The following is a 16,543-nucleotide window of genomic DNA, read 5'->3' on the forward strand; positions in this document are numbered from 1 at the left end:
ATTAGATTTTGTATATATTTGTATTTATAGTATATATCGTTTTTTTGTACAAACGTTTTTGTTATTAATAAACAAACGTAACTTATGAATTAACTTACGTAACAAACTTCTATATTTGTGTATTTTAATTACGTATATGAGGGGGTTTGCACCCTCAAAAATACCTCACTCTTTACACTAAAGCTTGAATTTTGTCCCAAATCACAAAGGCCGTAGAATATATAGCTAAAATTACTAAAATTATTTTAGCGTAAAAACCAAGGTATTGTGGAGGAGACCAAGCCCTTTATATGTAATATTTTATGTTCGCTTTAAGTTTTAATACTGTTCATTACTTCCAGTTGAAAAAAAATTATTTTTTTAAATAATGGTAGAAAATCCTTCACCCCTTCATAGAAATTATCTTCCCTCATGATGAATTCCTCAATGGAAATATCCTCCCACGTAACCCCCTTCCCTGATCAACTCCCACCAAACACGAAAAATAGCCCTGAAACGTCTGTACACTTTATAATAACCATTACTGTATGTAAACAATGGTCAAAGTTTGTACCTTGCAGCCCCTCCCCCGGGTACTCTGGGGGATGAAGTCGTCCCCAAAGACATAGTTGTTAGGTTTTCGTCTAAGTTGAACAGAATGTCTATCTCAAAATTTTCATCCAATGACTTTGGGGAAAAAATGAGAGTGGGAGGGGGCCTAGGTACCCTCCAATTTTTTGGTCACTTAAAAAGGAACTATAACTGTTAATTGACATTAGAATGAGCCCTCTCGCGATATTAAAGGACCACTGGCTTGATAAGATCAACACTGAAAAAATAAAAAAATAAAATAAACACGCATTCGGGATCTGCCTTCTTGCAAAAAAATACAAAATTCCTCATTTTTGTAGATAAGAGCTTGAAATTTCTATTGTAGGGTTTCTCTAATACGCTGAATCGGATGGTGGGAGATTGTGTTTTTGTGAGAAAATTAAAGGAAAATGTGTTTTTGGGAATTTAGCGGGGGGGAGGGGTAAATTTATCTTTTAAAATAATTTTCATAGGAAATACACAAAAGAGGCATTTATCAATGCAAAAACCCCACAAAAAGTTTATTTTTAAATCATAGAGCAATTTTGCTCTTTTTCTTAACTTTCTCAGTGAAAAAAATTTATTTATCAAAATCTAGAGGAGCCCCTTGCGTCCCTTCTAAGATCCCTTCTATTTCCGATATCAATACTTCCAATGGAAGTCCAAGGTTTGCAAACGGCATGGTCGTGATTAGGTATTTTCTTTCGCTACCATTCTTATACGCCGTCGTTGAATATTTTTTTATTGTCCTAAAAAACATCAAAACTGATTCTTGGAATCGTCTCTCATTCATCTCGCTAAGGACTGCTATGCAAACGAAGGCAGGGATGAGAAGGATAAACGTTCACTCCGAATCGATCATCCTGTACCAAAAGCTGACCAAAAGAATCATGTCGGCCAAGGGAAACATGACGGATGAAGAGTGTCAAACACTAGCTAGTATACAACGCTAGTATGAGCCCTATTGATAAATCAATTAAATCAGCTATAAAAAAAATCGTGAGAAAATACATCAAAAAGCTGCAACTGCTTCCAGGCAGCAATAACGCTAACAGAGGATAAAAAACAAAAATTTTAAATTCCTAAACTCCTCTATATTATATTTTGATAAAAGTAAACAAGAGCTATGAGCTCATATGGCACTTGTGACGAAGCCGGAAGATCCAACAGCCAAGAGCTCATACGGTTTGAGCTCTAGCAAAATTCTATGAATCAATAGATTGATTTAAAAGGAAAATCAGAGGCTTAATGCCGGTCGGGATTTAAAATAAGAGCTCTGAGACACGATATCCTTCTAAATATCAAATTTCATCAAGATCCGATCACCCGTTCGTAAGTTAAAAATACCTATTTTTTTCTAATTTTTTTGAGGAAACAATAATTTCTAATTTAATCTGGTCTGGTTCCTGATACGCCTGCCAAATTTCATCGTCCTAGCTTACCTGAAAGTGCCTAAACTAGCAAAACCGGGACAGAGAGACAGACCGACAGAATTTGCGATCACTATATGTTACTTGGTAGATACCAAGTGCCATAAAAACAAAGATAAAGAAGCATGCTTGGAAAAATTTCCGAGCTCATCAGTAAAAATTGTTATATATTTTGAATAAAACACTAAAAAATTTCTAAGAAACTGAAAGCTTATTCAGAATTTTTTTTTATTTGTTTAAAGAGATCCAACTAAGAAGAAAATACTTCCAATTCTTGGAAAAATATATATATATACATTATTTGGCCGTTTATAAACAACTATACAGCCTTAATAATTTACTGGAGTCATTTTCTGGTAAAAAAAAAATTAGTAAGCAGACAAAAGATCAAAACAAAAGATTCACATTTTAAGGCCAATATTTTTCAACTTTTCAAGAGCTAAGCTCTTATGACCAATCTAAGGAAAGGGGAAGTCTCCAATATTCTCTCTTGTTTACAGATGAGCTGCAACATATAACATATACCAATAATAAATAGAATGATTATACTTATTTTTGACGTTTAATCATTGTCAGCAGAGATAACCTGAAAATCTATCAATCACTTGGTTCATAACATCACATTTCAACAACAAACAATCATCACGTACAACCTACTTAACTCTGAATCACATCTAATTGACGATAAAAATGCATCCCCATTCTAATGATCTGTTCAATAGAGCATTGGTAGCTGACAGATTGACAACTGATAAGGCCATTCGATCCCTTAAAAATCCTTTTGCGAGCCTCAGGTTCCAATGACTGTCTTAAAGACAAGGGGCACATAAGTGAATTTTCCCAGCCTCCCAGAGAACTACAAAAGCTGGTCTCAACTCTAATCTTATCCATTAATTCCGCAAGCATTTGAATATCATGGATACAGCAATGGCGGCAACCTAGTAAAGAGCGAACCAAGGCCCAAAGTAACCAACAGTTTAAAAATACGTCTTTAAAAGAACTGACAAGCGAGAAAGTTTACAGAATTTTATGAATTTAGAGAAATATCACGAATCAGTTAATTAGAAACATTTTCTCAAAAATTATTATAAAACCGCGCTCTTTATTTTCATCAAAAACTGTTTTTTTTTTCCTAAATTAATCAAGTAAAAGCCAGCTTAGTATTCAGCTGATTAATTAGAAAATATTAATAGAGTTACGCATATTCAGCTACGGGCATATTTGTCTACGGCCAGCGTAATCGTCAACTACTTAGGATGAATATATATTTAGAACAAATACATAAACAAATCATCATATCATGCATTTGCACCAAGTTTAGTCAACAATTTTGCTGATTGCACTTGCTGTAGATGTAAGCAACGATTATAAAAAAATTATATTTGATGGAAAACGATTCAAACATGAAAAAAATTAAGAAAGTAAAAAAAAAAACAGGGTAATTTTCCTGCCAGTTGAAGAAAACGAAGCGAAAAGACAAAAACAGAGAGATTGTGTTAAATTTCACTTGAAAAAGCTAGATTTTTTTGGATTTGAGCACTGAGGAGGGCTTGAAGGAGATCTTTTCAAAATATTCGTTTCTGTCTTTTCAACTAGCTGAAATTGTCCTGGTTATCTTAGACAAAACATAAAAATTGAAACATAAAGGCTTTGTTAGGGTTCATTTCAATAGGCTAGTTTATTTTTCTGTGTTTGAGCAATGAGGAGGGCTTAGCGGTGGTCCTTGCGGAAATTTTTCTTTTCTAAAACTGGATCCTGGAGCGAGAATATGGAAATGGAACGGTGAAACTGGAACCTGGAACTGATGTTGGAACTGGAACTGACGTTGGGATTGGAACTTACAATATTCCGTTTACTGTAGCTGGAGTTATGCCATTACTTAATAGCAGTTTTTAAATATTTTGTTACAGTGATGATACTCAGTCAAAAAATCCCTTGAAACCGGAAACTTCTTAGAAAAAAATATATATAATTTGTCAATGTTTAGATTATATTAGTTATCAGTATTATTACTTTCGTATTCCTGTATTATTTCCAAAGTTTAGTTTTTTTTTATTTTCATCGGAGACTGCTCGAGTCTGAGAATAATCATACCTTTTTCCCAAATTTTAAAACATTATCGAAAAACTTCTATGAAGCAATGACATATCTCAGACTAAACTAAAAACGCTCCTGCTACATAAAACGGAGTATCGCATGAAAACGTTGTGTCGAATAGCAAACGAGCTATAGGTGGCAGACTTAATAGACTTAATTATAATAATAGACTTAATTATAATTGGTAATTAAGACAGATGCAAATAAGCAGGTACTAAGGGATTTTTTGCGAGGGGGTTCAATATTAAACTACAAATTTTATTTTATAATTTGAATAAGAATAACCAACAAATTTAGGTGGTTTTACGCTTTCGGATTATCTTGGCATCCAGCCCCCTCCCCCTACTTGCAATTACACACTTAGTATATTTGTCGTACTTAAAAACGTCTTCAGTAGAGTATTATAGCGTAAAAAGTGGGGAGATATCTCTTAAAATATATTAGATTTTTTTCAGGTATGGCTATACTTTTTATGTTTATTTTGAAATAATTAGTGTTTTCATATTGATTCAAATATCAAAACGGGTTATTATTCGTCAAAAAGACCATAGTTTCATATCTTCTATCGTAGTTTAACCCATTATTTTGTTAGTAAAAATACTCGAAATTACCAAACTACTAACTTAACTTCCATAATACCGTAGGTTCAAAAGAGTATTCTTTAATTTGTTATTGTCACCTTTTAAAATTTAATAACGTTTCATATTTCTTATATATGATTGGTTTGCTTTTAGATTAAACTCAGATCTCGTCAAACATGCTAGAGATTACCAAACTGCTTACTCACCTCCCATAATACCATAGGTAAAGTTTTTTATAGGTAAAGCTTTTAGTTTTCCGTGATCAATGCTCTAAAAGTTGTGCCATACCACCCAATCAATTCTAATTAGTTTGGCAACACCGACCCAACAAAAATTGCGATGGACGAGATAGGGTGATTCTTTAAGATACCGCATCGTCTTAGCCTCCTTTTGTATATTTTACATTTTGCTATTTCTTTTTTTATTCTCTATTTTTCTTTTTTTTAATTCTCAGAGTTTTACCATTCTGTTTGTAAATCTTTGCATTCAGAAGCACAATTGGTGCAATCAAACTGCAAAATTTTCTAACGGCTATCCAGATTTTATTCTTAATTTTGATGGGTAAGACTTTACACTTTCATTATCAACTTTGTGGTGTTTTATTTTTATGGCACTTGGTATCTACCAAGTGACAAATAGTGATCCATCTTCTCGTTACCCAGCACAACCTCTTCAACTTTACTTATTCCTATTCACCACCTTCACAAAAAGAGCTCTAAGGTTCATCCCTAATCCTACCAGTTTTTCTAACTTCAGAAAATTCCCTAAAATTCTTCTTTCGCTTTATTTTTATCTTTATAGCTTTCCCCCAAAAATCATCCCTTAAACTTACAAGTTATTTTCATTTCTCTATTAACTACAAAAGGTTTCCTCAAATATAAAGAAAGTACAAAAAACACGAAGTTTGAAATTCATTAAGAATATAACGGTAGACTTAAGAGATAAAATTTATTTTTCCGATTATACTTAGCTCATTGGATCTTCAACCTTTCACCATTATTGGATAAATTCTCTAATAGTCAAATGGAAGCTAACAATCCTTGTTGTGTAATTCCCATTGTTGTCTCAATACTATCTTAATAACCTAGTCTACTATTAGAAATAAGGAAAACCCACTCTTACTGTAAAAATAGTTTTAGATGTTAAAAATATTCTTAGACAGTGGAGAGTCAAAATTTTTTGCGTCTCCACGCCATAAATTCTAATATTGACCCATCTTCTCGTTACCCAGAACAACCTCTTCAACTTTACTTATTCCCATTCTCCACCTTCACAAAAAGAGCTCCAAGGTTCAGCCCTTAGAGCTAAGGTTAGGATAAGGTTAATCCTAGCAGTTTTTCTAACTTCAGAAAATTCCCTAAAATCCTTCTTTCGCTTTATTTTTATCTTTATAACTTTCCCCCAAAAATCATCCCTTAAACTTGCAAATTATTTTCATAACTCTATTAACTACAAAAGGTTTCCCCAAATATAAAGAAAGTATAAAAAACACGAAGTTTGAAATTCATTAAGAATATAACGGTAGACTCAAGAGATAAAATTTATTTTTCCGATTATACTTAGCTCATTGGATCTTCAACCTTTCACCATTATTGGATAAATTCTCTAATAGTCAAATGGAAGCTAACAATCCTTGTTGTGTAATTCCCATTGTTGTCTCAATACTATCTTAATAACCTAGTCTACTATTAGAAATAAGGAAAACCCACTCTTACTGTAAAAATAGTTTTAGATGTTAAAAGTATTTTTAGACAGTGGAGAGTCAAACTTTTTGGCGTCTCCACGCCATAAATTCTACATAAATGTCCACAGTATAGAAAAGTTGGTTCAGAAATGATGCACATCACAGCACGTGGAAAGGAAATTTTCCATTTGTGTCACAGCAATATCTTCCGTTGCTACTTGGCATTCAATAAAATATATATGACATTCAACTTGAATATTTATTCAACAGAATTCGAATTCAAACAGAATATATATGACATTTATGCTTAGAATTGTTGTTGCTGTTGATTATTAACGTCTCCTCTAGATCCGGCTTCTGTTTTTGGATGGGGTAATCTGAAACAAACATCTTAATCTCTTTTTTTTCTTTTTTCTTTTTAAAACTAATATAATATCCTAACGAGATCATCCAGTCTATAATAGAATTCTTGAATAGAATTCAAGAACAGCATGATCATTTACAGTCTTATAACATCATCATTGATCCCTATCCCAAGCTTAAGACTAACATTGAGACTGCATAGCTTCTTTTTTTCATAGCTCCATTCTAAGTCTCTCGTAAAAGAGACACTTAATTTGACTGTGATGTACAGTCTCATTCTACAAATTACGAGCTTTAAAAATAGAGCTATCAATTTTCCCAATCCTAAATAGTCTTATATTAATACTTACAGGACCTAATAGAAAACAGAATAACAATTTACAATTTCTTTTATCAAACTTACTTTAGATTTTAGTTTCAAAGTGGTTATGTTTTTTCGGGGCTACAAGCTGATTGTGGATTATATCCTCCAAATTCTAAATTTCCTTTGTCTCAATCCTACTCTGAATGCTTTCAATTCCTTATATTCATCTCCCTCTGTACAATTCAAGGGCTGTGCTGCAGCTAGTTATACATGTTTATCAGCCATTCCGTTGCCTTGTATATCTACATGTCCTGGTGTCCATACTATCTGAATTTCAAATCCGTTTTGAAGCCATTGAAGAAGTGTGTTGTGACAACTGCTGCCTTCTTGGTTTTGTTTTTAAATAAAACTTTGGTAAGCTCAGTATAGCAGCTGTTGAGACACTGCATATAGCAAATACGCTTTGAATCAGATAAAAATTAAATATTTTAAAGATAGCTACGAGATTGTAATTAGTGAATAATGGTAACAGGAAAATGCTGCAAAATTTTCGTTATTAAATTTTAATTGTAATTTTACTAATTGAGTCATGCGGAGAAAATACCAAACAACATTTTAGGTTGCGACAACTGCTGCCTTCTTGGTTTTGTTTTTAAATAAAACTTTGGTAAGCTCAGTATAGCAGCTTTTGAGACACTGCATATAGCAAATACGCTTTGAATCAGATAAAAATTAAATATTTTAAAGATAGCTATGAGACTGTAATTAGTGAATAATGGTAACAGGAAAATGCTGCAAATTTTCGTTATTAAATTTTAATTGTAATTTTACTAATTGAGTCATGCGGAGAAAATACCAAACAACAGGTCCCCTATATTTTCATCTCAATATGCTAAAAATTTGTCAATGCGCACACGCGAAAACAGAGTTACAAAGAAATGGGTGCAACTGATCTGTCTCAAAAATCTTTAATGGAGAATACACGTTTATACATGTTTATGCTATGGGCAGCTCTGAAACTTTAATATAGAAATAAAAACTATCAAAAATCTCAATTTTCCTCTGGCCTTGCGGATCTCCCCCTCCCATTCAGTTCATTCTGAGCGGGATAGGTTCTACTCCTATTTCTAACGACATAAAAATTCTTTTTTTCAGATTTTGCAACAATAAAGAGATAAAAGGAATCTTTATGTTGATTGAATTTACGAAAATATTTTCTAATCTGAGCCTATATAAAATATATGAGCATATATGTAATTAACTATGTGAGCCACATAACATATATCAATAATAAATAGAAGATGCATACTTATTTTTTAATGTTTAACCATTGTCAGCAGATATCACTTGAAAACCTATCAATCACTTGGTGTATAAAATCACATTTCAACAACAAAAAAAATTAATAAGCAGACAAAAGAACAAAACAAAAGATTCACATTTTAAGGTCAATATATTTCAACTTTTCAAGAGCTAGGCTCTTATGACCAATGTAAGGAAAGGGGAAGTCTCCAATATTCTCTCTTGTTTACAGATGAGCTGCAACATATAGCATATACCAATAATAAATAGATGATGCATACTTGTTTGTTGACATTTAACCATTGTCAGCAGAGATCACTTGAAAACCTATCAATCACTTGGTTCATAAAATCACATTTCACATTTCATAAAATTCACATTTTATCGAAAAACTTCTATGAAGCAATGACATATCATAGACAAAACTAAAAACGCTCCTGCTACAATAAACGGAGTATCACATGAAAACGTTGTGTCGAATAGAAAACGAGCTATAGGTGGTCCAACTATGAAAGTGAAACCACGTGAAAGGCTATTTATTCCCAGGCATCTTATTAATTTGTCGGGATCAAAAACGTCGGAAATGACAACCCAAGTCAGTGTGTTAAAAGCGCCTGAAAAAAACATATACAAATAGAACAAGAGCTAAGAGCTCATATGGCTCTTGTGACGAGGCAAGAAGAGCTAAGAGCCAAGAGCCATGAACTCTAACAAAATTCTTAGAATCAATAGATTGATTTAAAGGAAAATCAGAGGCTAAATTCAGTGAGATCCAATCACCCCCTCTTAAGTTATAAATACCTAATTTTTTCTAATTTGTCCTCTCCCTTTAGCCCCCCAGATGGTCGAATCGGGGAAAACGACTTTATCAAGTCAATTTGTGCTGCTCCCTGACACGGCAACCGATTTTCATCATCCTAGCACGTCCAGAAGCACCAAACTCGCCAAATCATTGAACCCATCCCCCCAACTCCCCCAAAAAGAGCGAAGCCAGTTCGGTTACGTCAATCACGTATCAAGGACATTTGCTTATTCTATCCACCAAGCTTCATCCTGATTCCTCCACTTCAAGTGTTTTCCGAGATTTCCTCCTCCGTCTCCCTTCAATGTCAAAAGATCTGGTTGGGATTTGAAATAAGAGCTCTGAGACATGAATTCCTTCTAAATACCAAATTTCATTAGGATCCGATCACCTATTCTTAAGATAAAAATACCCCAATTTTTACGTTTTCCAAGAATTCCGGTTTCCCCCTCCAACTCCCCCCCCAATGTCACAGGATCTGGTCAGAATTTAAAATTAGAGCTTTAAAGCACAAGATCCTTCTAAATATCAAATTTCATTAAGATCTGGTCACCCTTTAGTAAGTTATAAATACTCAATTTTCAAAATTACCCCCCCCAACTCCACCAAAGAGAGCACATCCGGTACGGTTATGTCAGTCACGTATCTTAGACAGGTTTTTATTCTTCCCATCCAGTTTCATCATGATCTCTCCGCTTTAAGTATTTTCTAAGATTTCCGGTCCCCCCCCCCCAATGACGCTGGATCCGGTTGAGATTAAAAATAAGAGATCTGAGTAACGAGGTCCTTCTAAATATGAAGTTTCATGAAGATCACTCCTTCGTAAGTTAAAAATACGTCATTTTTTCTAATTTTCATAATTATCCCCCCATAGATTGGATCCGTTCCAATTATGTAAATCCCGTATCTTAGACTTCTGTTTATTTTTCCCACCAAGTTTCATCCCGATCACTTAAATCAAAACGTTTTTCATGATTTTAGGTTCCACCACCCCAAACGCCACCCAATGTCACCAGATCCGGTCGGGAATTAAAATAAGAGCTTTGAGACACGATATCCTTCTAAAAATCAAATTTCAATGAGATGCGATCACCCATTCGTAAGTTAGAAATACCTCATTTTTTTCTAATTTTTCAAAATTAACCCCCTCCCCGAACTACCCCAAAGAGAGCGGATGCATTCCGGTTACATCAATCATGTATCTAGGACTAGTGCTTATATTACCCACCAAGTTTCATCCCGATCCCTCCACTCTAAGTGTTTTCCAATATTTTAGGTTTCCCCCACCCAGCAAAACCGGGACCGACAGACAGACAGACCGACAGAATTTGCGATTGCTATATGTCACTTGGTTAATACCAAGTGCCATAAAAAATGGTAGCTTGCCCTTTTATCATCGTGGCACAGGACCACCACCATCACCCCTGGCATCCTGCCAACTCTAATTGAGGAAGAAACATAAAAAAGCAAGTTTACCTGAAAAAATGCCAAAAAGGACAGCAGGTGTAAACAATCCGGAATAGATATTGATGTAGACAAGCCAGAAAATGAATATGGCACTCAAGGCCCTACAAATAGCTGTCAACAGGATGATATTCACAGAAGCTGATTCTTTCAAATGGCCAATCATACAATTTCCAATAATATTTGATAAGGTAATGATGGCTGAGAAGCCATTAGCCGCTGTAGAGTCAATACACCGAAAGTTGATTAGTAAAATCAAATGATTCTTCCTGCTTCACAAATTTCATCTGAGTTCATTTTCTAAACATGGAATCAGAACTTAAAAACCACTTACACACTAATAAAATTGATAGTTATGAGTAAATTCCTGTGTACATTATTCCACCTAAGCCATCTATTGATTTCTCCAAATGAACGGAATGAAAACCCAGAAAACTAATTGGGGCTGGAAGAAACTCCGGCTAAATGTAGTGAAAAATAGCTAAATCTACGGAAGGTCCGGCATGAGAATGGCGGAGGAAAGAGGAGGGTACACTGTTCATCAATTCCCTGCACCTCTTTCGCTATAAGCAATCACCTGCGTAAATTAAAGAAAATATTGCTTTGGTATTTTCATTATATAACCAAAATTACCCTCCTTAGATTTTGACAAACCTATTTTTGAAAAAAAAAAAAATATTGGTAAGCTCCTATGGTGAGCTCATAGTGCCTGACATATTTCATATGAGTTTATTTTCTAAATGTACAATCAGAACTAAACTATATCTAACTTAGTGCCGCTCTTTACGCTAAAGTTTGACTCTTTGTAACAACTTACTTTTTAAAACAATAAAAAAAAACTTGGCTCAAAGAGCGAGGCGTTACGGATGAGACAACCCCTTTCATATACGGAATAATTTCTGTTCGTTTTGAGTTTTAATGTCACTCTGTGCCATTAAATAAAATTGTTTTTTTAATATTTAATTTCTGAACGTTTTTCAATTAATGCATGTTTTGATTTTGGCTCACCGCACATGAATACTTAAATAGAAATTTGCATATTATGTTTTTTTGCCAAGTGGCTTTCTCATAGTTTTGATAGGACGATTTGATAAACAAAAGAGGGGAGGAGACCTAGTTGCCCTCCAATTTTTTGTTACTTAAAAATGCAATTAGATTTTGTATATATTTGTATTTATAGTATATATCGTTTTTTTTTGTACAAACGTTTTTGTTATTAATAAACAAACGTACCTTATGAATTAACTTACGTAACAAACTTCTATATTTGTGTATTTTTATTACGTATATGAGGGGGTTTGCACCCTCATGAATACCTTACTCTTTACAATAAAGCTTGAATTTTGTCCCAAATCACAAAGGCCGTAGAATAAATAGCTAAAATTACTAAAATTACTCTAGCGTAAAGAGCAAGGTATTGTGGAGGAGACAAAGCGTTTTATATGTAATATTTTATGTTCGCTTTAAGTTTTAATACTGTTCATTACTTCCATTTGAAATTTTTTTTTAAATAATGGTAGAAAATCCTGCACCCCTTCATGGAAATTATCTTCCCTCATGATGAATTCCTCCATGTAAATATCCTCTCACGTAACCCCCTTCCCTGATCCACCCCCACCCAACACGAAAAATAGCCCTGAAACGTCTGTACACTTAATAATAACCATTACTGTATATAAACAATGGTCAAAGTTTGTACCTTGCAGCCCCTCCCCTGGGTACTGTGGGAGATGAAGTCGTCCCCAAAGACATAGTTATTAGGTTTTCGTCTAAGTTGAACAGAATGTCTATCTCAAAATTTTCATCCAATGACTTTGGGGAAAAAATGAGAGTGGGAGGGGGCCTAGGTACCCTCCAATTTTTTTGTCACTTAAAAAAGGAACTAGAACTTTTAATTGACGTTAGAATGAGCCCTCTCGCGAAATTCTAGGACCACTGGGTTGATAAGATCAACACTGAAAAAATAAAATAAATAAAATAAACACGCATTCGGGATCTGCCTTCTTGCAAAAAAAATACAAAATTCCACATTTTTGTAGATAAGAGCTTGAAATTTCTATTGTATGGTTTTTCTAATACGCTGAATCTGATGGTGGGAGATTGTGTTTTTGTGAGAAAATGAAAGGAAAATGTGTTTTTGCAAATTTAGCGGGGGGGGGGGGGTAAATTTATCTTTTAAAATAATTTTCATTGGAAATACACAAAAAAGGCATTTATCAATGAAAAAACCCCACAAAAGGTTTATTTTTAAATCGTACAACAATTTTGCTCTTTTTCTTAACTTTCTCAGTGAAAAAAAATCTAGAGGAGCCCCTTGCGTCCCTTCTATTTCCGATATCAATACTCCCAATGGAAGTCCAAGGTTTGCAAACGGCATGGTCGTGATTAGGTATTTTCTTTCGCTAACATTCTTATACGCCGTCGTTGAACATTTTTTTATTGTCCTAAAAAACATCAAAACTGATTCTTGGAATCGTCTCTCATTCATCTCGCTAAGGAATGCTATGCAAACGAAGGCAGGGATGAGAAGGATAAACGTTCACTCCGAATCGATCATCCTGAACCAAAAGCTGACCAAAAGAACCATGTCGGTCACGGCAAACATGACGGTTGAAGAGTGTCAAACACTAGCTAGTATACAATGCTAGTGTGAGCCCTATTGATAAATCAATTAAATCAGCTATAAAAAAAATCGTGAGAAAATACATCAAAAAGCTGCAACTGCTTCCAGGCAGCAATAACGCTAACCGAGGATAAAAAAACAAAAATTTTAAATTCCTAAGCTCCTCAAAACTCCAAGTAAACAAGAGCTATGAGCTCATCTAAATATCAAATTTCATTAAGATCCGATCATCCGTTCGTAAGTTAATAATACCTATTTTTTCTAAATTTTTTGAGGAGCAATAATTTCTAATTTAATCTGGTCTGCTTCCTGATACGCCTGCCAAATTTCATCGTCCTAGGTTACCTGAAAGTGCCTAAACTAGCAAAATCGGGACAGAGAGACATACCGACAGAATTTGCGATCGCTATATGTCACTTGGTAGATACCAAGTGCCATAAAAACAAAGATAAAGAAGCATGCTTGGAAAAATTTCCGAGCTCATCAGTAAAAATTCTTATATATTTTGAATAAAACACTAAAAAATTTCTAAAAGAAACTGAAAGCTTATTCAGAATTTTTTTTTTATTTGTTCAAAGATATCCATCTAAGAAGAAAATACTTCCAATTCTTGGAAAAACATATATATACATTATATGGCCGTTTATAAACAACTATACAGCTTTAATAATTTAACTGGAGTCATTTTCTGGTAAAAAAAAATTAGTAAGCAGACAAATGATCAAAACAAAAGATTCACATTTTAAGGCCAATATTTTTCAACTTTTCAAGAGCTAGGAATTCTCCACTATTCTCCAACAGTGGAGAATAGTCTCCACTATTCTCTCTTGTTTACAGATGAGCTGCAACATATAACATATACCAATAATAAATAGAATGATTATACTTATTTTGTTGTTTAATCATTGTCAGCAGAGATCACTTGAAAACCTATCAATCACTTGGTTCATAACATCACATTTCAACAACAAACAATCATAACGTACATCCTACTTAACTCTGAATCACATCTAATTGACGATAAAAATGCATCCCCATTCTAATGATTTGTTCAATAGAGCATTGGTAGCTGACAGATTGACAACTGATAAGGCCATTCGATCCCTTAAAAATCCTTTTGCGAGCCTCAGGTTCCAATGATTGTCTTAAAGACAAGGGGCACATAAGTGAATTTTTCCAGCCTCCCAGAGAACTACAAAAGCTGGCCTCAAATCTAATCTTATCTATTAATTCCGCAAGCATTTGAATATCATGGATACAGCAATGGTGGCAACCTAGTAAAGAGCAAACCAAGGCCCAAAGTAACCAACAGTTTAAAATACGTCTTTAAAAGAACTGACAAGCGAGAAAGTTTTTAGAATTTTATAAATTTAGAGAAATATCACGAATCAGTTAATTAGAAACATTTTCTTAAAAATCTATTATAAAAACCGCGCTCTTTATTTTCATCAAAAACTGTTTTTTTTCCTAAATTAATCAAGTAAAAGCCAGCTTAGTATTCAGCTGATTAATTAAAAAATATTAATAGAGTTACGCATATTCAGCTACGGGCATATTTGTCTACGGCCAGCGTAATCGTCAACTACTTAGGATGAATACATATTCAGAACAAATACATAAACAAATCATCATATCATGCATTTGCACCAAGTTTAGTCAACAATTTGGCTGATTGCACTTGTTGTAGATGTAAGCAACAATTATAAAAAATTACATTTGATGAAAAACGATTCAAACATGAAACAAATTAAGAAAGTAAAAAAAAAACAGGGTAATTTTCCTGCCAGTTGAAAAAACGAAGCGAAAAGACAAAACCAGAGAGATTTTGTTAAATTTCACTTGAAAAAGCTAGATTTTCTTGGGTTTGAGCACTGAGGAGGGCTTGAAGGAGATCTTTTCAAAATATTCGTTTCTGTCTTTTCAACTGGCTGAAATCGTCCTGGTTATCTTAGACAAAACATAAAAATTGAAACATATAGGCTTTGTTAGGGTTCATTTCATTGGCTAGTTTATTTTTCTGTGTTTGAGCAATGAGGACGGTTTAGCGGTGGTCCTTGCCGAAATCTTTCTTTTCTAAAACTGGATCCTTGAGCGAGAATATGGAAATGAAACGGTGAAACTGGAACCTGGAACTGATGTTGGAATTGGAACTGACGTTGGGACTGGAACTTACGATATTCCGTTTACTGTAGCTGGAGTTATGCCATTACTTAATAGCAGTTTTTCAAAATTTTGTTACAGTGATGATACTCAGTCAAAAAATCCCTTGAAACCGGAAACTTCTTAGAAAAAAATATATATAATTTGTCAATGTTTAGATTATATTATTTATCAGTATTAATTACTTTCGTATTTCTGTATTATTTCCAAAGTTTAGTTTTTTTTTATTGTCATTGGGGACTGCTCGAGTACGAGAATAATCATACCTTTTTCCCAAATTTTAAAACATTATCGAAAAACTTCTATGAAGCAATGACATATCTCAGACTAAACTAAAAACGCTCCTGCTACATAAAACAGAGTATCGCATGAAAACGTCGTGTCGAATAGAAAACGAGCTATAGGTGGTAGACCTAAAAGACTTAATTATAATAATAGACTTAATTATAATTGGTAATTAAGACACATGCAAATAAGCAGGTACTAAGGGATTTTTTGCGAGGGGGTTCAATATTAAACTACAAGTTTTATTTTATAATTTGAATAAGAATAACCAACAAATTTGGGTGGTTTTACGCTTTCGGATTATCTTGGCATCCAGCCCCCTCCACCTACTTGTAATTACACACTTAGTATATTTGTCGTACTTAAAAACGTCTTCAGTAGAGTATTATAGCGTAAAAAGTGGGGAGATATCTCTTAAAATATATTATGTTTTTTCAGTTATGGCTATACTTTTTATGTTTATTTTGAAATAATTAGTGTTTTCATATTGATTCAAATATCAAAACGGGTAATTATTCGTCAAAAAGACCATAGTTTTCATATCTTCTATCGTAGTTTAACCCATTATTTTGTTAGTAAAAATACTCGAAATTGCCAAACTGCTAACTTAACTTCCATAATACCATAGGTTCAAAAGAGTATTCTTTAATTAGTTATTGTCACCTTTTAAAATTTAATAACGTTTCATCTTTCTTATATATGAAAGGTTTGCTTTTAGATTAAACTCAAATCTCGTCAAACATGCTAGAAATTACCAACTGCTTACTCACCTCCCATAATACCATAGGTAAAGTTTTTATAGGTAAAGCTTTTAGTTTTCCGTGATCAAAGCTCTATAAGTTGTGGCATACCACCCAATCAATTCTAATTAGTTTGGC

This window comes from Artemia franciscana, chromosome 12 (assembly GCF_032884065.1).
Source record: "Artemia franciscana chromosome 12, ASM3288406v1, whole genome shotgun sequence".
Classification (NCBI taxonomy): Eukaryota; Metazoa; Arthropoda; class Branchiopoda; order Anostraca; family Artemiidae; genus Artemia; species Artemia franciscana.